Below are 21,219 nucleotides of genomic sequence, written 5' to 3' on the forward strand. Positions count from 1 at the left end.
GCAAAGAAAATGCTTCTCTGTTCTGACTTAATAACTGTCCATCCAAAAACTGCTTATAAAAGGATTCAAGAACTTGATGTGCAGTCACATTATACAACTGTATGTGATTTTTATGCAGTCCGCAAAACAATTTGCATTTGATTTTGAACGCAACAGACCAAAGCTGCAGCATCCAACAACTCCTGATATTAAGAGTTGGTTCACATACCTGGGCCCATGCGTCAGTCACATTAATACATTGACTGTCAAGAATGGTCCAACTGCTGACATTGCCAATAGAATTAAACCGATAATGTGCATGATGTCTACATAGAATCTATAATGCCACATGGTATTACTCCCACAGACTACTGTTGATATGAGAATCTATTTAGTAGGCAAAAGTGTACATTTTTTTTTTCCCACGACAAAACAGAATCAGCGATCACATAGGTGACATTGTCAGAAGAGAATTAACTCCCAAAGGCAAGAATGTAGCTTTTGTGTTTAAGCTACAAAAGGCAGAAACCCCTCTGTCAGCTTGAGAAAAAACATCTTGTGGCCTTAGGCCTTGTGGCGCTCAGTAGTGCATTGTGAATAGATCTTTAGGTTATGTTCACCTTGGCAGTTTTTTTTTTAGTTGGCAACAAATTGTATAATGCTTTTAATCCCTCAAAATGGAAACGCAGAACAAATGTTGTTTTTTATCGTAACTACTGTTGGTGTATCGTTAAATAACATTAGTTAAAATAGATATTTTATAGCAAAAAATCTATATTTAATAGTGGAGAATATGGAACGCAACAATAATGACTGCATTTCTGAGGACCTTTTCTGTTTTATTCTTATAGCTGCTGTCAAGCTGATTAAAAAAAATGTTTTTAAAGGAATTGTGTTAGGCCAGGAAACTACAACTCCCAGCATTCCCTAAGTGTGTCCTTAACAGCTGGAGGTCTGTGCACATCAGAGACTTGCATCTCCCCTAGCTGTTGAAATGTGCGTACTGTTAATAAGTGATGCATGGCTGACTCTTGCAGTTTACTGGAGCTGTAATGATTGTTAATGAAAAGTTACCCACAGATGGGTTTGAGAAAAAGCCTAATAGCCTTTATTTAAAAAAAATTATTTTAAAGAAAACTACATCCCTACTATTCCTACCATGTACAAGCCATGTTGCTATGGAAGCACAGATGGCACTTAACTGTAGGCTCCAGCAGAAGGTGAATAATAGACACACACATTCTTTGTTGAATAAGCAAGCAGCTGGTTTTCGACACAGCCCATTCAACAAAGTACAGATGGGTTGATTATTCAAAGCCTTTCAGTGGTCCCCCTTTATTCACATAGGCACTAATTACTCTGGATTGTCAGGCAATGACCTGCAGTACATCTCTGCGAAGCAGAGCATTCTGTTCGGCACACGCCACAGCCGCAAAGCTGAAGCTACTCTTTGCTAAGTACAAACGATTTTATAGATCGCCTCTCGCGAAGGTGACTTGGATATATTCTAGCATTAAAATTTAATAGTATCTGCAGCAGATTTCTTTCACCCCCCATCCGTTCTCCTTTCTGTACGGGCAGTGCTTATATGGAGATCCGTTTACTGAAAAGTGGGAGGAGATTGACAGACAAAATCTCTCATCTATTTTTTTTTTCCTTGAGAGCGAAGCTAAAGCACAAAGGAAGGAGCTGGGTATTTGACCAGAGAACATACGCTTGGTGGCTGCCTTCTCTTCAAATGTGGGAAGACTTGCCAAAATCAGGTAACCTTTCATTCATTTCATAGTGATCTCAGCTAAAAAATACGTTAATTGATTTAGAAAGTCATCCCCTATGTAGCATATATATAGTGTGTGTATACATACATTTTATTAGTGTTTTATTACTGGTAGACATTTGTTCTGGATTGCCTTTGTGAGTTTGTTATATACACTTTTTATAAGTCACTCCCCACCTGCCTATTCTATTTTTAAGCCTAAATAATAGGAAGCAGTCAAATCCATTCGTGCTCCTAAAAATATTATTCACCTTGTTTCTGGCACACAGCAATACTATTTGTGATGAATTTACATCGAGAGTACATGCTCCTGGAATAAGTGTGCCTTATAATATGTTTTCATTGGGGGAATAGCCTTCAATGCACAATTCTACTTGTCTTTATTAATACTAATATATATAACATCATTTTTATGCCATCAAACAATTTCCCCTCTCATTAAGATTCTTTTGCAGAATATGGTTCAACATTATCAGATACATCTGGATTGGCACTGCATGCTGAGCACATGGATCATGTGAATTTCCCTTTATAGATAAAGAAAAAATATAGGCTTTTGCTTTTTTGTATAGTTTACATTCAATAAATCTATACCTTTTTTTGTGTCCATTCTTGCATTTAATCTCTCCCCACCATCATTATCTTTCTATGCAGCTAGTCATAATGTAATATACATCTCTATGTTATAATATTGCTCTACTTACCAGAATACACCGTATTCAGAATTGTTTTGTTATATAAGAAGCAAATGAATGGAATACATATTCTTAGAGGCAGACACCAAAGAGTTATCTATATTTTATTCAATAAAAAAATGTTTATGTTATCAGAAATAGCCCATTTCATTGTAGGGATCTTTTTCCCTCCCTTACAGAATTTACCCTGGCTTCCTCCAGTTTTATCATGCATAAATTGGGCAGGTAAATATGACTTTTCTTTTCCAAGATTATCTACTTTTTCTGCTCAAAGACCCCTGGTGCAAGACATGCTAGCTGCATCCAGCAGCCAAGTGGTTAATGCAGAGAGAAACTCATTATCTCTAAGTATTTTTTGTTGTGTGTAACCGTACACCACCATTTTCTCTTACAAGCAAGGATAAAGGCAATAGCTGAGAGCAATACACTGAGGCAGCACACCAAATTTAATGAGATCCTATTACACTGGATAGGAGCGATGATTTATCATTCGGAACTGCACATGATTTTATAAAGATAATGTCGCATTTTATAACAATGATAAGTATAAATACGCCTATATAACTGTAGAATGTAGCATTATCTTGCATACCCTTATATATATTTTTAGGCATTATTTACAGGTGCAGGTATAGTATATTTTATCTGGCATAATAGGAGTTTTACTGATAAGGGGTATTTCCGCAATATGGTGCACCATGCCTTATCGCCAATAATAAAGCATTTAAGAAATGCAATTTTTGGATAATAGTATACATTTATGCCAGCCAGTCAACATCTAGTAAAATGTGCTGTTTTATTACTACAATATGGGATCTCTTATCTGGAAACCTAAAATCTTGAAAGACCTGAATAACGGGAAGGCCTTCTTTCATAGAGTCCATTTTAATCAATAGTTCTAATTTTTAGAAATTATTTCCTTTTTCTCTGTAATAATAAAATAGTACCTTGTAGTTGATGGTAACTAAGCTGCATGCATTCATATTGGTGGCAAAACAGTCCTATTGGGTTTAATGATTTTTAGTAGACAAAGTATGGTGATCTATATTATGGAAAAACCCTGTTCAGAAACACCCCAGGTCCAATGCATCCCAGATAGCTGATCCCATAACTGTACAAATAATAAAGAACTTTTTGTTTAAATAAGACACTATGACAAATTGGTATTGCCATATTTCAAGAGTTTTTTTAGATAATAGGTTTCTAGATAACAGATCCTACGCCTGTACTCATTACTAATGGAAATCGGATAACTTTTATCTAGCCATCTATCTGTGATCTTGTATTGAATGTATATGTGAATGCATTTCTAAGGTTAAGATGTGAAGACATAAGACAATGGAACTGCATGGTTTTTCTCTTTTGTGTTTTACATTTTACTTGTAACATGATTGATGACCTTTCATATTTCACTCACTTGTGCATTTTGTCATAAAAAAACAGGGCATTTGTGACTTTGCACTTGTTCAGCTCTGCATTAAGATATAAGAGATTTGTAATTACCCATAATGAAATGTTACTATACACAGTGACCTGTAGAACTCATGATTGATGGGCAGTTAAAAGCAGACTTTAATTCTCTGCAAACTACAGATGGTGACCAGTGCACTGTATAGTACATGCTTTTATGAGCAATGTATTTAACCCGTTATTGGCTCATCATTGCTTGTGAGCGAAAAGGGTTAATGTTTTATATTGCAATCTTTTTATTTCATTATAAGTCTAAAGTTTATTTACCTATTCCATTTTGATTTGGCACAAATGTGTATCAAATTGTCCTACAATCTCATGGGAGTAGAAGATTTGCGGAGCTATCTGCTCTAGATATTTGACAGCTGCATAAAACCAGTACTATGCAAAAATTGTATATCACTGCATCAACACCTTAGAAAAGCCATATAAAGCATTTGCATTACACTCTATAAACTAGTGAGTTGTTTTCTTCTTGGATAGAAGTGATTTAGTTAAAGCTACAAATCAATTTTAATTTATTTTCATCCTCCCTCTATCACCAAATTCTAGTTTCAGCTGATATCTCAGATAGAAATGACTGCTCCAGCTGCGTTTGTTAATTATATTGTATTCCTTTTAAGTTCAGCATGGGTTTTAATTGGTCTTCTAATATGCCTAAGGGTAGAACACTTTAATAATGCTAACATAAGAATGCACAACTGATTGGTAGTTACAGCATTGGCTTGGTATAATAAAGAGAATTCTGCATTTGTAAGCAACAATTAAAAGGGATTTGCTATTTATAATGATGTGCTGGTTTATATTTTTAAATGTATTCAGTTCAGATGCATACAAGATGCAGGAGAAATGTTCACTGATGCATCCTAATTTTAATGAAGCTATTTTTGTAGTGCCACTTAAATTGGGCCTCAAAACTAAATATATCATAGTGCAGGATGTATTCCATCTCCCTATGGAGCCACTAGCTAAGGTGTCTTATTTCTAATGTTCTGTAGCATTACTTTACCTGCTGATTCACTCTTTTCTCACTATGGAAAAGCATTTTTCTTCCTTTGAATATTTCTTATCTTTATTTAAGTTGGGAATGAGAAAGAAATATATACTGCTCAAATCGTGAGTTTCTATACTGTAGAAAGTCTTGACTTCTGACTTTATTCACAAATTTGAGTAGAAATCCAAGCCATAAGTAAATAACTGACTTTTGATCCAAAGTGAACAGCAGTAGCACTTTTAAAATTGCATTTTTATATTTTTGTAAACTGATACATGCTTTCAAGCGGCTGTTTCCATTTCAAAAGCCATTTTAAAATCGAATGAATAGACCATAATAATTATGAAACAGTCATGATAATGTGTTTATATTTATCTAATGTTTTCCAAGGGTACTTGTAAAACCATTTGATTCAGTTTTTACTTTTAATTCTTTTTTTTTTCCTATAAACTATAATTGCACAAGGCCTTTCCATTATCCATCTGAATGCTAATGTCTTGCATTATGGAAGTTTGAATTTCTTTCAATTATTAATAAAAGGCACCTGTTTGCAAAAACCATAAAAAATGCTTGTGGATGGCACACTGAGCACTTTTCAGCTGGTGCTCTTGAGAGATAAACCCCATGTTGCCTTCCATAGACCTGAATGAGAAATGTCTGACAATGACATTTTGGTGATTTTCAGTCCAAAATTTCTTCCTGTTAAAGCAATTTTTCAGTGTGTGTCAGATTTAACATACTGTTTAAAATATATATTTAGGCAACAGAGGAAGACCTATTGGGCACATTAAATTCAATGAGAATATTCATGTTATTATTTAACATGTGAAAACTCTTTGGGGAAATCTTGAAGTGAATTGGGAGAGTTTTTCATATTGAATCTGGTTCATTGTCTTTTTCTTTAGGAAAGTGAGTTGTAGACTGGTACATGATTTTATACCTTGAATTATTTTCTTCTTTGGATTCTCTTAAGATATTTTTTTTTAGACAGTCATCTCTTAGTTACTTAGTTCTTGTGCTCTAGTACCATTTGTTTAAGTGGTTATAAAAAGAGAAAAAGAGCGATAAATGAGCAAATCAATGCAGACAACGATTCTATGGAGTCAAAAACTATAGCAGAAATTAGAAAGAAAGAGAAGATATGATTTAGTTTATTATTATTAACACATATTTATCTCGAACATAATCTGTAGACCAGTATAACTGTACAATAGATGGGTGTATATCGAACATACAGATTACATGCAAAGAAACAACAGATAACTGATACAAGGGGCAAAGAGGGTAGCTATGAATATAGAGTTAAGTACAAATGATGAAGAGAGGAATGTGGACACATATTAAAAATAAATAAACCACTAACTAATTCACTGTTTTGCAAAGTTTTAATTGGTCCTTGAAACCACACAGAGAGGTTCTCTATATGTTCATTCTCCATGTTTTTCCATCTCCCTGCATTCTTTTATTTCTATACACTGCCCTCATTAATCTTTTCAGCAAAATGACTTAATTTTATATGCGCTCTTCTAACTTTTGCTTCGAAAAGCATCTTATGTATGTGTTCATTCAAGATCCAGATGTATGGCCAGTCCACATTTAAGCATTTGATCAAAATATTTTTTTTTTATCTAGGGAATAATGTACTACCTAGTAGTCACAACCCAAAGAACATCAATTTGTCTTGAAATAGGCTTGTATTTCATTTTATGGTGGGGGCACTTAAAGGGGTGGTCCACTTTTAAGTTAACTTTTAGTATGTAATGGAATGGTCATTTCTAAGCAACTTTTCTGCTGGTCTTAATTATTTTTTTTTTTTTTAATTATTTTCCTTTTTCTTCTGACTCTTTCCAGTTTTCAAAAGGGGGTCACTGACCCCATCTAAAAACACATCCTTTGTAAGGCTGCACATTTATTTTTATTGCTTTTTATTACTTTCTATTCAGGCCCTCTCCTATTCATTGTACAGTCTCTGATTCAATTTAGTACATGATGGCTAGGGTAGTTTGGACCCTAGCGACTAAATTGCTAAAAATGTAAACTGGAGAACTGCTGAATAAAAAGCTAAATAACTCAAAAACTAGAAATAATAAAAAATGGAAACCAGTTGCAAATTGTCTCAGAATAGCACTCTCTATATCACAATAAAACTTCATTCAAAGGTGAACAATCCCTTTGACTTATTTGAATACGGGAAAGTCATAACTATCCTGTACAATACATCCTTATAAATGGGGCTTAGTGATGTTATTGGTTATAATAATAATAATAATTGGCTCTGTGTAAAGATATTTGTGTCACAGTTCTCACCATTTCTTGACAGTGTCACTTGTGCCACACAAAATCATATATTGTAGAAAATAATGTACCCCTGTTGAAAAATGTGTGGATATTAGAAGCCAATACTGCCTTTAACATTGGGCTTGTATGCGGTCATGGAACTCTTTGGAGAATTCAAACATTCATTTATTTTACAATAGAGGGGATATTTTTCCCTATATAATATACAGGTTTCAGTGAGTCATGTTACACAAGTGACATGACTAAGCTTTGGATAGAATGAATAGCATGACTAAGGGCCATTTATTGTTTATGAAAAATGTGCATCATACATATGTATGTGCATCAACATGTGTATCACATTGTTGATTCATTGCTCAAGAAGCCACTGAATTCGATTGCATTAGTTCAAATAACCACAAACAATTTCTGTGCTCCTCCAAATTCCTATTAGATTATTTTCTTGCTCTATTTGATTTTGTTTTGTTCTCTGAAAAATAAATAAAAACAGTTGTTAAAAAAAAAAATAACCACAAACAAGGACACATTTTATTTTAACATGCCTTGTTTGTAAATAAAGCAAGTTTTAATTAACCGATCCTGGTCCTGTTCAATTCTGTGGCATTTAGTGAAGAAGCTGTGCTGACTACTGGTTTATTGCTTAAGACATACCCTTGTCTTTTGTATAGCTTCCTCTTAAGTTGTAAGTAAGACCTTTGTTACAGTTTTGTATTGAACCCAAATTTATATCACATTACAGGTTTAGCCAATGCCTAGCAGATGCTACGCTTCTGAAATACTAAATGGCAAAGGATGATGGGAAATTAGGTTGAACGTGTACTAGAAGTCCTCTGTTATGACATCCCAGTTATAGATAATGATTCTGACATTTGTTTTGATACATTTCTGTATCTCATAGGCAGTGTAAGTAATTGGTGCAATAATATGTTTCTGCAAAACCCTGGGCAATAAGTAGACTTGGCTCTTCAGTCAGTCACAAAAATTGTCATTTTAAGGAATTGTTCAATGTAAAAATAAAAACTGGGTAAAGAGATAGGCTTTGCAAAATAAAACATGTTTCTAATATAGTTAGTTAGCTAAAACTGTAATGTATAAATGTATAAAGTCTCGAGTGACTGGATGTGAAACATATTAGCCAGAACACAATTTACTGCGTTGGTTACTAGTCAATAACCAATCAGTGACTTTTGGGTCATAAACATTTGCTTTTGAATCTAGCCTGAATGCTGAGGATCAAAGGCAATGTGGCCCCCTTTATAGTCGCTGACTAACGCAGAGTTAGAAAGCTGTAAAACAGGAAGTAGTGTTCTGGCTATTATGCTGAACATCCAGTCACTCCAGCCTTTATACATTACATTTTTTATTTGCTAACTATATGAGACATTAAACATTTTTTTTATTTTACACAGCCTATCTATTTACCCAGTTTTTATTTTTACTCTGAACTGTTCCTTTAATGTATACCAAATCAAAATTTGTACCGTAGTAAGAAAATAGGAGACAGAAAACCAGATTAATTTGAGGATGAAAGTGATGACTACTATACAGGTTCCACTTAAGCTCAGCAAACCATGGATAGTTTATTTACAATGAAAGGTAGTTGCCACCTAGCTTTCAAATCAACCAGCAATGAAGCACATGAGCTGTTCCAAACTTGGCTCATTGACTGCATAACGTCTATATTATTGAATACTGACACAGTACTCCTGTAATGAGATAAGCTGTCATCTTCTTTATTGGTTTTTAGTATAAAACCTTTTCTCTTAAAACAGTAAGGTGTATCATTATGTTTAACCAATACAATTTTTTTAGAATGTTGGCTATTTTATTCAATTTATATTCACTCACCTTAAAGGGATGTAACTTATTAGTTACTATGTGCTTTCATTACTGAACATTGAAAATATATATATTGAATTATTGAAAGAGTAATATAATAGTTTTGAAATAGTAGATCAGACCAGCTCTATAAACAAAATATTCATATACAGTATATATATATATATATATATATATATATATATATATATATATATGTATTTATAGCTATGGGATCTGTTATCTGGAAACCCATTATCCAGAAAGCTTTCAATTACAGAAAAGCCATCTTCCACTGACTCCATTTTATGCAAAAAATCAGAACTTTAAAAAATGATTTTCTTGTAATAATAAAACAGTACCTTGTACTTGATCCAAACTAAGATATAATTAATACTTATTGGAAGCAAAACCAGCCTATTGGGTTTATTTAATGTTTACATGATTTTCTAGTAGTTTTAAGGTATGAAGATCCAAATTACAGAAAGATCCATTTTCTGGAAAACCCATGTCGTAAGCATTCTGGATAACAGATCCCATACCTGTGTGTGTGTGTGTGTGTGTGTGTATATATATATATATATATATATATATATATATATTTTCTTAGTTAATGAAACAGGTGCAGGCAAAGAATAAAACATATGGCATACCCCTTAAGATGGCTGTACACATTCTGATAAAACCATACAAAGTGCACTTGTATGGTTTGTATATGCTGGCTTGATTACTATGGATATCAGTATATTGGAAATGCAATCTACCAATCCACCATGCAGGCTAGTGCATGGTATATTGGCAGATGAGGCAATGAAGCTGAAAAAACGTGGCTGCTTTCTGTTTTTCAATCATCTGGTCTTAGTCTGATAGAGCAGATCAATAGGGAGGTAATCATACTGTACATGGCTCCTGTTAGGGTATTTGTGTTTTTAGAACACAAACTCGTCAGTCAGATACTGTGTGAGCCTGTCCACTGTATGGCCACCTAATCAGGTCACCCTGTTTTCTCTTTATCTTACTTTAAACTAAAACCTTTGTCAACTCATTTCTGTATGCTCCATGGTGATAAGTATAAATCAGTAATGATGTTTTTGCAGCATTCAGGCTTTACTTATAGTCATCCATGCAATTTAGCTTTCCTTTGATTGATCATAATATAACAGGTCTAATAATCTCATTTACTAACATGAGTGCAAATTTGTCACAGTGCAGTAATCCAGAGTGACCAATAAGTAAATACCTTTAATTGGTCTAACGCATGTTCCATTATGAAGCAAATGCCTGACTGGTGCTTTCTGCACTAGTGAATAGTAAATGAATGGCACAGTGTTTCATAATTACGCAGATATCATTCTGTGTTAACACTGTAGAACCTATGCTGCTGTATGTGCCATTTAAAATGCTTTGAATGTAAATGTACATTAAAATAATTGCCCTAAATGGTACACATTGTACATTGCAATTATAAATCTATATTATGCATGCAGGCTGAAAATGGTTAAGTAGTGAACATTTAGTACACTGAAACTTTTAATCTGTCTAAACAGATTTGCATTCATGGTATCCAGTATCTAGTAAAAATAAGTCTAAAGCAACTGGACTTTCTGAGTGTTCTTGAAATGTTTTACTGCTCATCCAAATGGAGTGATAGGGAATTCCCTGGCATTTAAGACCATAATTCATAGACATCCCATTACAATGGTTCTAAATTTAGTCCTTTGTCAGCTGAAAATCACAGTCTTTGGTCTGTTTTGGAATGGGGTAACACTTGAATAGGAACAAATAATTGACTGTGATCCATTCACAATGGTTCCATGATTCTCATTGTGACAGGTGCTAATTTTTCAATGTACATGCCTTGAATTGGGAATTGTTGTGAAACTGTTAAGGTAAGAATATAAAAGTGGCATTGTATGTTGATGACAAGTGGTGTTGCAGGACCCCTCCTCTGTTCAGGGATGGTTTTTCCAGTTTGGCATAAATGGCCTCCCTCACACCTCTTCTTCTTGGTCCAAAATATGCTTTTGAAAAGTTGATGATAGGGATGTATTTAGAGCCTTTGGTTTTAAATTCTGAAAAATGTATATGCATATATTCCCTCTTCAGACAACTCCTTCTTAATCTCACGTTTTAATATGGGGTTATGATCAATAACCATCAATGTTTATATTTAGCACACAAGGCTTGTCTTGTATATACAGGTGGCAAAAAAAGACAAAGATGCGTGATAAAATAAATATGAAAGTTGTATGACAATCATAATGACCATGTTGTAACTATAATTGTTAACCACTGTTCAGCAGGATCTTCATTTACTAAGAATTTTCAAAGTTAATTTGCCATGAAATATACAAAATATAGGAGGACACCATTAATCTTCTGACTCAGATTCCAATCAATTCTCTCTAAAGGACTTGCCAGTTCTTTCTAAATGACTTGCTAATAACTGCTCATATAGTAAGCTCTCCCTCCTTTAAAACTTCAGCATTAGACCCATATTTTGCACTTTCCTCCCTCAATTGTATGTTTGCGTGGGTGATTTTGTTTTTAACCAGGTTCCATTTTTATTTGTAGATTGTTTGAATTGGATATGATGAACCATGATGAACATTTTTTTACTGAGCTTTTAAATATCATCTTGCCAACACTTTTCTACAATGGATAAACATGAGGTGGGTCACACCAAATACAATGCGACATGGTAATTGTATGTCAGACAAGGGCATAATTTTTGGTTATGTGATGAATTTGTTTTTGTGTTTTGGAAGAGATGTTGAAAAGAGGACTTGGATATTCTACATTTTTAGCAAACTATTTAGTTGTTTTATTTTAACATATTGACCTCATATGCGGTAATGACATTTGGCCATTTTGGGTCAGTAAAACACTGTAAAAAAACTCGGTACTATATTTGCTAAAAGAAGGCTTTAACTAATGTCTTTTTCTCCACTGAGTGACTATAACAAATATGGCTTAATATCCTTCTAGGGAAACCTTGAACCATGCCCTAAATTCTGAATACAAATTTTAAACTGCTTTCTTGTAAGTCAAGTAAAAAAGAAAGGCAGAAATGTGCCTTTAGCTCCAGTTGTAACCATGAAAATAGAGTTGTTTAATGTCATGCATACTCATTGTAGAAAAGGTCATTTTATTCAGTGGAGAATTCAGAAGGTATATTTAGAAAATGGAATTAAAAATGATGCTGAAAGTAGCCCATTTATTTGTTTAACAGGAATTATATTTAATATGAAGCGAATGAGGCCTTCAACAGGATGGTAAGTGGCATGTTTTGAGAATTTTTATATCTACACATTGGCATCTCATACGTTTCAGCTATTAATTTTCAGTTTTGTATGTGGGACCTCTCTGTGCATGAATATATTTTTGAAAATGCATTGTATATTGGGATTAACTGATTTGTGTAAATTATCTTGGATAGTGATGCAAAAAAGTACATTATTTCTTATAGTGCAGAAGTGAGCACCAAGCACTGGTAAGATTGCATACACAGAGCTGCAAGAGAGTCCTGGTACTTATCCATACAAGACCTCCAGAGAAGACAGTAGGTGTGCATCCACCATTCTTTATATTATTTAGTGCAGGCATTTCACACTGTAGGTTCCCAAGGGCAACTTTGATCATGACGAGCCTCATGTTATGAGCCAGTATCCTCATAGCTTACCTGGGATCCCTTAAGATGTTATAAATATGTAATTTTACTGCAGTTTTGATATGTAGACATCCTTAAAGGTTAATGATGAGAAAAGACTAAACCCTAGTATTATCACAATATAAGCAAGGCAGAAGTTAATTAGCCTTTATAGTTAAGGCGTTTTCTAGTTCTAAGGAATTGCCTGTAAAAACAACAAGCACCCAGAAAATGTAAAATGAAATAGAGGTTTTTCAGAAAGAAAAACACATGGAGCTGTGCAATTATATTAAAAACAAAGAAACCTACTCAAAGTATATGACATTCTATGTCACCCAGATTAAATGACAAGCCTAATAACATTATACCAATTATAAACTGCATTAACCATATGCACTTATAAATTAACAAATAATATGTATATATTTACAAATATATCATAATGCCACATATGGGATTATCTGCCTAGTCGGCAGAAGATCATACTGAAACCATTTCAGGACACTGCCTTCAATAACTAGAAGCAGCTGCATGCATTTCGTTTTTTGCTGCGTTGGTTGCTTTGTGTTTTTTCTCTTCCAGCTTCTATTATGTGACCTGAATCAGGTATATAATTCAGAGTGTTATAGCTGCACTGGAAAAGATGATGTTCTTTGGAATCACTAGCTGCAAGGTGAGTACTTTGTGATTATCATATGATTAAAAAAAGCAGCCATTCTGGACAATTGTAAAAATTCTTTGTTTAATGCACCAGTGTAGTTATGAATCCAACAAACAGTAAACATGAAATATGTACATAGATCAGTATTAATTTGCACAAAAGATCCAATGCAAGCCACAGTTACCTCTTAGTGATTGAAACATTTTATACAGTTATGGGATCTATTATCTGCAAACCCTTTATCTAGAAAAATGTGAAATAAGGAAAGGCTATCTCCCATTGTCTATATTTTATCCAAATAATCCAAATTACTAAATTATTAATTTTTCTCTGTAACAATAAACCAGTAGCTAGTACTTGATCCCAACTAAGATATAGTTAATCCTTTTTAGCAAACAAAACCAGCCTATTGGGTTTATTTAATGATGTTCTAGTAGACTTAAGGTATAAAGATCCAAATTAAGGAAAGCTCTAATATCCGGAAAACTCCAGGTCCCGAGCATTCTGGTTAACAGACCCCATACTGTATCTAATAATGGTTTCCTTTATATTTGTCTAGTTAGCCTGCTCCCTCATTGAGAGGCATCCTTTGGCTTGTACTAAATCCTGCAGTATTTACAATAAAAGTATACCCTGGAGTGCTAAGTATTTTGCAGTAGGTTAAATTAAATGTAAAACCCACATTTCACCCTAGTGTGTATAATATATTCTTCATATTGTGCAGTGTATGGTGGATAATTCTTGGTGAATGACATTGTACCATCTTAATGGAACTGAAACCTTAAAGGGATACTGTCATGGGAAAAAAAATGTTTTTCAAAATGAATCAGTTAATAGTGCTGATCCAGCAGCAGGGGCAGCTGGGAAATTGACAAAATGTCTAGCCCCATGTCAGATTTCAAAATTGAATATAAAAAAAATCTGTTTGCTCTTTTGAGAAATGGATTTCAGTGCAGAATTCTGCTGGAGCAGCACTATTAACTGATTCATTTTGAAAACATTTTTTTTTCCCATGACAGTATCCCTTTAATCTTAAAGGGGAACTATGGTGAAAATGAAAATTTAATATACGCTTCATCACACTGAATTAAATAGTTTTCTAAATATAATCGATTAAAAATTCTAAAACATTTCTGCAATATTCAAGTTACTTTTCAAGATAAATCCAATATACAGTTTCTTCTAGGGGGGTGCCTTTTGCCAAGATGTATTAGAGCTCACTCTATTAAAATCACCAGAAATCTTTCTCTACATGCTAAATTTGTACAAAGGCATTTATTTTGTTAGATTTTGTCATTTGAATTATCTGTAATTCATCTGCTAAGAGATATTGGATCTGTCAATGAAAATCTGACACCTATCTTCTGCATGAAGAGAGAATGAAGAGAAACAGATGCTGAGAGAGGGATAGTGAAGATAAACTTTATTATTTCAGAAATGATACAGAATTGATTGTATTTACAAAGTTTCTTATTTCAGTACGATGAAGCTTATATTACATTTTAATTTTCACAATAGTTCCCTTTAAAACACAGTCCCTATAAATAATTCCACTGGATTCACACATAACAGGATCTTTCAAACATAGCTAGTCCTAGCAGATGACACGTCAGACCTGTTGTGCTATTTTTTCCAATACATAGATTCAGATATAACTGAAAGGGAAGCTTACCAGAAGTGGGCTGACATGAATGCTAGTGCTTTCACTCTCTGATGCTGTCAGTAATGTTTTTCATGAGTACAAATGTAGAATGAGAAGAGTTAAATAGGCTGTATTCACAAACAGGATTTCGAAAACTTTTTTGTTTCCTTAGAGCTCACAACATTATCCTAATCAACACACAGGGCAAATAAAGAGCAATTACACTAAGGGGCAAATTCACTAAAGGGCAAATTTTTCACCAGCGACAGCTTTGCCATATTCCTTGCCACTTTGCCAGGACTAAATTTGTTACCACTACACTAATACACTATTATGCAAAGTTGTGTCTCAGCAGCCGAACACTGGCGAATTTTCATTAGCGTTACTTTGGCTGGACGAGCATTTCATAGCAAATTATTGCTAGCGTTCATTTCTGCCTAGCGAAACTTCATTAGCACTCTTGTGTTTAGGTTCATTTAAATAGGGCGAGTACTAAAATTCATATGGACGTCTTTGATAGTAATGTTGGTGTAAATGCTTGAAGTGGCCACTTTTTTAAACACATGTCCAATGAGCCATAATAAAGAGTAGATCCTCTTATGCCCTAGATATGAGCCCACCCTTAAAGGAACAGTGTATAGTGTACAAATAAAAATGTCTTACATAACAGAACAAAAAACTACTTCCTGCTTTTCAGCTCTCTAACTCTAAGTCAGTCAGCGACTTGAAGGGGGGGTCACATGGGACATAACTGTTCAGTGAGTTTGCAATTGATCCTTAGCATGCAGCTCAGATTCAAAAGCAACAATTACAGATGCAGCCACTTTGGTTTGTCTGTTTGACACAGAATAACTAAACACAGATATCCCATTTATCTCATTTAACACAGAAAACTGCGTCACAACATCCCATCTAATTAAAGCATTCACCATTGTTCACAATGGTGCTTTGGTATGCTAATGGAAAGGTTAAATGCATTAAATGAGTTAAGATGACTTTAGATAACGCAGTTTCTTCAATTAACCATGAGTCATGACGCATTTATCTCACAAATCCAAGTGGCTTCATCTGTATGACCAATGCCGCCCCCCTCATGTCCACCGATTGGTTACTGCCTGGTAATCAACCAGTGGAAACCAAGAGAGCTGCAAAGCAGGAAGTTGTGTTCTGTTCTGTTAAGTTAGACATCCAGCCTTTATACATTACATTTGTGGCTAACTAACTATATTAGAAACATTTTGCACATACTGTCTGTTTACCTAGTTTTTATTTTTACCCTGAACAATTCCTTTAAACAAATGTGGCATGCCCCTCAAATTAGTTTTATAAAATTCCTCACACTTAAATCTTTAATAGTTTGGACTTTTGAAGGCAATCCCACTTTAAAAAAAGAAAAGTCACCAGAGTTTTTTACAACTTTAATGCATTTCAGGCATACAGGATACAATGTCACTGACACATGATTGAGGAAGATGTAGCTTCGTTTTATCAGTTTGCCTGGTCTGAGTAAACTCGGGGTGAAAGAGGTAACGTTCAGTAAAATTTGTATCTTAGTGACGACCGTTCACGAAAGTGAAAAGACGCCTGGCGATAGGGTGTGAACAAACGCTATCAATATTCTTGTTCACTAGAGAATTGTCCTCTACGCCTGTTAGTGAATTGGCAATGTCCCTGTGGATGAGATTTCTGGGGAATTTTTGCTAGCGTTGGTCATTTTGTGAATCTGCCCCTAAATCCTTGCCATAGTAAGTGCTGAGAATTGCTGTAGTTAAAACACTGAAATGACAACATTGCGCGAAAATGTTAAAATTTAAGGGGGTTATGGGTGGAATAACCTATACTATAAACTATATACTATTACTATAAAATCTAAATTTTTAGCGGGAAAAAAAAACCTCTACATTTTTGAGATTTATTCTTCATATTCCCGAGGATGGAAACAGTCAGAATACAATAATCTGGCATCTCAGACCTACCGAGGTTGTGTATAAGTCAATGGGAGAGGTCCCTATCCTATTTGAAAGTTTTGGAAGTCTGTGGTTTGTTCTGGATATAGCCCGAAAAAATCAAGAGTTTCAGGGAAAAAAATTCTGAAAAAATCGTACGATTCGGATTTTCACTCAGTGTTTTTGTGTTTGTCCCCGATCTGATGAAATCTCGATTTTTAATAATACATAAGGCCCAATCGTTTGTTTAGACTTTTTAAAATAAAATACTCAAATAAATTCAGACTTTGATAAATAAGGCCCTCCCCGTGTTTTCCCTACAGCAATTCTCAGCATCGACTATGTCAAGGAATTTTTGTTGCCACAGCCAAACACTAAACACCAACTCTTGTGTCACTGTCCTTAAAGTAGGGACTAAAAGCAAACACAGGGGTAAAATAATCACACACCTCTCACATAGTTATATCTATTTTTTCACTTTCTCATCCGAAGCCCTTCAGAGAGAGTCTTCTATAGCCAATTAATATGTATTGACTTTGCTATTTCAGTATCTACTGTAAGTAAGCAGGAACAGTTATTTAACTTACATATGATCCACTTTTCCAAGTACTCATTCTGAATGCTTCCATGTTCTTAAAATAAATATCCACCCAATTGAACCTTCAGTTTGAATGTGTCACATAACCGAATCATAATAAACAAAGCTAAAATAGCTATAAGAATCATCTCATATAACAACCTTTTGCTTTCTATTTTGCAGAAGATAAAAGATTCAGTTCTGTTTCCAGACTTTGCAAACCTGTCATCTTCCAGCTGTCACAACTGTACTCTGGTATGAGGAAATATGTTTTCTGGTTTTTGTATTACTTTTTTAAATACATCTTATTTTACCGCAGTGGAAAAATATCCTCATAAGGCTTTAGAATAAAAAAATGCAGAAAGAAGAAATTTACATCTCTTGTGGCACTAGTAGAAGTGAAAATTGCCCTCTAAGATATTGCAGCTGAAGTTAAACTGATCCTTTAAACAACAAGTCACTTAATTTTACTAATCAGCTAATGATCACATGCTTGTCAGCAACACCACAGAGCATATATTATGATCATTTTGGAGGTGTCATTTTATCATGAGGAAAAGCTAAATTTAAACTTGCAAGCATAAGTCACACCTTCACTGTGTCAAGAAAATGAACGAAATGTACAATAATCTGCTGAACCAATTATTCTCACTTCTGTGTGAATGTCAGCAAGCGTTAATCAATATCATCCTTTAAGTCTTGAGGACCCAAGTGTGTATAATTTATGACGATGATCTGCCACCTACTTAGCCAATCAACTTGAATTCGAGAAGAGAGTTAGGGTGAAATGCAATTAGGAGGAAGCAGCATTAAATTACTTGTACATGATACTGCATGCACAACTGAATAGCTTTTGATGGTGTATTTATTTCAATTCTTTTCAGGGAATAGGTTTCCCTGGACTGCCATCTCAAATGAATGAATATCTGCATGAAAAGCCATCCGATTCTGTTACTTTGTTTCTACACTGCCTCCCCACTATTTGCTTTCAAGAGATGTATTTTATTTTCTAAAACCTCTACAGATACATGTTTTTAAATGGCCTTTCAAACTACTAATATCTATTCCAGGTCAACACAAGAAAAATTAAAAGAGTGTAAGAATACAGTCAAGATCTGCTTTAGAAAATACATAGCAAATATGCCAAACTAGTAAAACAAATACAACCATAGAATCAGACATAGGTATCACAGTTCTGCCAGAAATTACTATGGTTTCTAGTGTTGTTTAGTTTGTGTTTTGTTATAGAAAAACATTTCTGGGCAAATGCAGTAGGTAAGAATTCATTTTGTCAAATGACTAACAGACATAACATGTTTTATATTGGCAGTTTATTTGGTAGGTCTATGTAAATCCACTACCAATCTGTTTGTTTGCTTGCGAGTCCAAATTAGAATCACAGAAGTTATGCTTTGCTTAAAAAATATAGTAGCCACAAATATAGCAACACAATTCCAATAATTTGTCATCAAATAGGATTCTGCACTCAAGTACTATATATCACTTGTCTAAAGAATTAAGATACAAAAATGGTGTATATTTTTATAAGTTTGGAACTTATTGCGTTTAGATGTTGAATATGTGAATCTTGAATGTGGAGAGAACACGATCAGTTAATATGTTAAGACAGAATAGAGTGAACCCTGATTTATGTACCCACATTTTAATGGAGAATGAGCTTTTCGAGGATGTTGTGTTAATTGTGCAAATGTTCTATATCAGTATCCTTAAGCATGCATCACTTGTCGGTGTAAAAACGCTTATTAACTTTTTCAGAGCATATTATTTTAAATAACATTCAAAAAGAGCTGGGTTAAGCAAGAAATGTTAAGAAATATTACCAGGAGATAAAAAATAGATTCATATGCTTGGATTGGTGTTCAAGGCTAGCAAGCCATTACATGTTGTTACATGTTTTATACTCCACTTACTATCCTACCAATTTGCAATCCTCAAATAACAACTTGATGTTTAATATTAGTCTTTAGAATATGGTACAGTTAAAAGGAAAAAGCATCAAAGCGCACAATATTGAAGTATGCGACAAGGTTTAGGTATTTTGATCTGCTATTAGGCTTAAAATGATCTGCAGATGTTGCTTTTGAGCAGATTATCTAGCGAAAGGCAATTTACTTTGTGGGGATAATTAGCAGCCAAAAGTCAGAAAGCACATTTGATTCTGAAACAGGCTTTTCACACTACTTTTATGTTTGAGACAATTAAGCTAATTGATTTCACAATGCAATAGGATCATGTTTGTTTATTTATTAGTTTGATCTCCATTTACTCTTTTACCCAATAATTCTCTTCAAGAATGATACAACAGCAATTTATAGATGACTTAATATATATATCTAAATATAGAGGAGTGAATATTGGATTTTTCAAATTTAAATTACGACTATATAAAGGCTTATTAACAGTTTCTATTATTTCTGCTTTAAAGGGAAACTATCGCGGAAATGAAAATTGAATATAAGCTTCATCATACTGAAAAAATAAACTTTCTGAATGCAGTCAATTAAAAATTCTGTACAGTTTCTGAAATAATCAAGTTCATCTTCACTTTCCCTCTCTTGGCATCTGTTCTCTTTATTCTGTCTTGCAGGACCTGGGTGTCAGATTTTGATTGACAGTTAGATCTAATATATCTTTTAGGGGGTACTCCCTTTCCTGGCAGTTGTATTAGAGCTCACTCAAATAACTGATTCCAGTACAAACAAAATCTAACAAAAGGACTGCCTTTGGCACAAATTCTGCATGTAGAGAGAGAGAGAGAATTTCTGGTGATTTTAATAGAGTGAGCTGTAATACATCTTTTAGGCAAAAGGAGCCCGCTGTATTGGATTTAACTGCCATTCAAAAATCAGAATCCCAACTCCTGAGAGACAGATGCTGAGAAGGGTTAGTGAAGAGTATCTTGAATATTCTAGATACTGTTTTAATTGATTATATTTAGAAAACATTTTATCTTAGTATGATGAAGCTTATATTAAATATTATTTTTCGGGATAGTTCTCCTTTAACCATTCTCCATAAATCTCTATATCACCTCCCAAATCCCTCCTACTAATCTAGCTACATCCTGTTGATTTAGTTTAGGTTTAATGACCCCTACAAAAAAGGCTAGCATTGGGGCATGGACAAAGGGGTCTGACATCAGTCCCCACATCACTATATAAAGCACTGCGTATCTTGACAGCGCTATATAAATAAATGATGATGATGATATTTACCACTTGGAACAATGTTGTCCTCTCAGACCAAGACTCTAGTTCTCACAATGCTTTATATGTTTTGTGAATCTTTTTTTTACAGGCCTGTTAATCACAGAAATATGCAAGGTACCATGGGAACTGGAGTCTTGGCTAGAGAAGCGTTTACTGCTGTTAAATTATTTCAATGGTGCATGTAGTGAGAACTAATGCTGGGAAATGTGCAGGGAATTACAAGTTGAAGACAGATACTGCTTTAAACAGTATTTACCCTTTAAAATAACTAGCCAATTCCGTTTGATCAATCAATCTCACATCACTTTGGTAAAAGGCCTATTTGATCCAACCTGCAGCTTGACCCCTTTAGAGCTCGCTCAGTGGCTTCTGTTTGTGTTCCACTTGCATGTCTTGCAATTACCTTTGGAACATTTGTGGAAACCTTTAACAGCTAGACACAATAAAAGCATGCACTGGAAGGAAATTAGAACATTAAGCCCA

General features: G+C 34.2%; 1 long non-coding RNA gene across 2 annotated transcripts; it reads left to right on the plus strand.

The window, feature by feature from the left end:
* The first annotated feature begins 1,359 nt into the window (after nucleotides 1-1,359).
* LOC108715827 lies at nucleotides 1,360-19,278 on the plus strand. Of its 2 annotated transcripts, XR_001935593.2 has the most exons (8): nucleotides 1,360-1,742; nucleotides 2,631-2,676; nucleotides 11,606-11,703; nucleotides 12,264-12,306; nucleotides 12,501-13,353; nucleotides 16,416-16,509; nucleotides 17,690-17,761; nucleotides 18,391-19,278. It is a non-coding gene; the product is annotated as an uncharacterized LOC108715827 (long non-coding RNA). The 2 variants fall into 2 exon arrangements; XR_001935594.2 differs by lacking the exon at nucleotides 16,416-16,509 and having other exon boundaries at nucleotides 1,369-1,742.
* Nucleotides 19,279-21,219: the final 1,941 nt, after the last annotated feature.

The sequence above is a fragment of the Xenopus laevis genome, chromosome 1L (genome assembly GCF_017654675.1).
Source record: "Xenopus laevis strain J_2021 chromosome 1L, Xenopus_laevis_v10.1, whole genome shotgun sequence".
Classification (NCBI taxonomy): domain Eukaryota; kingdom Metazoa; phylum Chordata; class Amphibia; order Anura; family Pipidae; genus Xenopus; species Xenopus laevis.